Genomic DNA, 1522 nt, shown 5'->3' with positions numbered 1-1522 from the left:
TGAGTCCCTGGAAAGCAGGGAGGCCCTGCAGAGAGACCCTGACAAATTCCAGGCCTGGGCAATCAGCAACCGTAGGAAGTTCAACCTTGGGTAGGGCCAGATTGTGCCCCAGGGATGGGGCAAGCCCCGATGGACGGACAGAGTGGGGAAGGAGAGGCTGGAAAGCAGAGGCGGGAAAGGGCCCTGGGGATCCTGGGAAGTGGCCACTTGGCCCTGAGTCAGCAATGCCCTGGCAGCCAGGAGGGCCAAGCCTGTCCTGGGGGGCAGCAGGCCCAGCATGGCCGGCCGGGCCAGAGAGGGGCTTGTCCCGCTCTGCTCTGCCCTGCCCTGGGCGGCCTCCCCTGCAATCTTGGGGCAGTCTGGGGGGACACAACGCAAGGAAGAGCTGAAGCCATTCGAGAGTGTCCAAAGGAGGCAACGAGGATGGCGAAGGGCCTGGATTTGAAGCCGTGGGAGGACACTGAGGGCACTTGGGGTGTTCAGCTGGAGAAGAGGAGACTGAGGGGAGAGCTCCTGGCAGTTCCAGCTTCCTGGGCAGGGGCAGAGGAGGGGCAGGGACTGAGCTCTGCTCTGGGGGGACCAGGGACAGCAGCCAGGGAATGGCCTGGAGCTGTGTCAGGGCAGGCTCAGGTTGGATCTCAGGATGAGGCTCTTCTCCCAGAGCAGGGTTGGGCACTGACCAGGCTCCCCAGGGCAGTGGGCACAGCCCCAAGGCTGCCAGAGCTCCAGGAGAGTTTGGCTGATCCTCTGGGGCACAGGGTGTGACCCTTGGGGATGGGCCTGTGCAGGGCTGAGGGTTAGACTCGCTGATCCTTGGGGGTCCCTTCCATCTCAACATATTCTCTGATTCTGGGATTTTATTTGTTTTGGGGATCTCTCCTGGTTTCCACAAGAAGGCCCGTGGAGGTGGTAGGAGAATGTCGCCTCATTGGGGACCCTCTGAGGAGTGTTGCCCATGAGAGACAGAGAGGAGTCCACACCCTTGGTGGGGAGCTGGACTGGAAACCAAGGAGATCATTTGGTCCTTCTCCTGTCTGGTTGTGTCCCACCCCTGGGATTGGTATCCCATGGGCAAGGAGAATCCAGCTCAGGATACTGCTGCCAAACAGGTGAGGGAGCAGATCCCTCTGCATGAACATGTGGATTTGGATGATCCTGTGCCACAAACCAAATGGCAAGAGCTGGCAGAGGGGCTGAGATGTCCCACCCTATGGTAAGAACCAAAACAGGGGCACCAACTGGAAATGTGGCTGCAGAGAGTACAAGACCCTGGTGCATATTCTCATATCTTCTCTGATCAGGAATCACAGTGTTTATGCCAAATAATAGTTCTAATTATAATTAGATTCAAACTTGACTCCTAAATCAGCCTGAGATTATATTTAACAGTAATCTACTATAATGCAGTGGTTAATCATATCTAACCTTAATACCAGCCTAATCCTTCAAATTATTTCAAATTCAATTCCAACCCAAAGGCAATTATCTCTTGAAACTTAAAATCTAAGCCTTTGAGTTTAAT

Source organism: Neopelma chrysocephalum, unplaced genomic scaffold (genome assembly GCF_003984885.1).
Source record: "Neopelma chrysocephalum unplaced genomic scaffold, ASM398488v2 Primary Assembly neopelma1_97515, whole genome shotgun sequence".
NCBI classification, from domain to species: domain Eukaryota; kingdom Metazoa; phylum Chordata; class Aves; order Passeriformes; family Pipridae; genus Neopelma; species Neopelma chrysocephalum.
The sequence above is the reverse complement of the archived record's forward strand: the minus strand, read 5'-3'. Positions refer to the sequence as shown.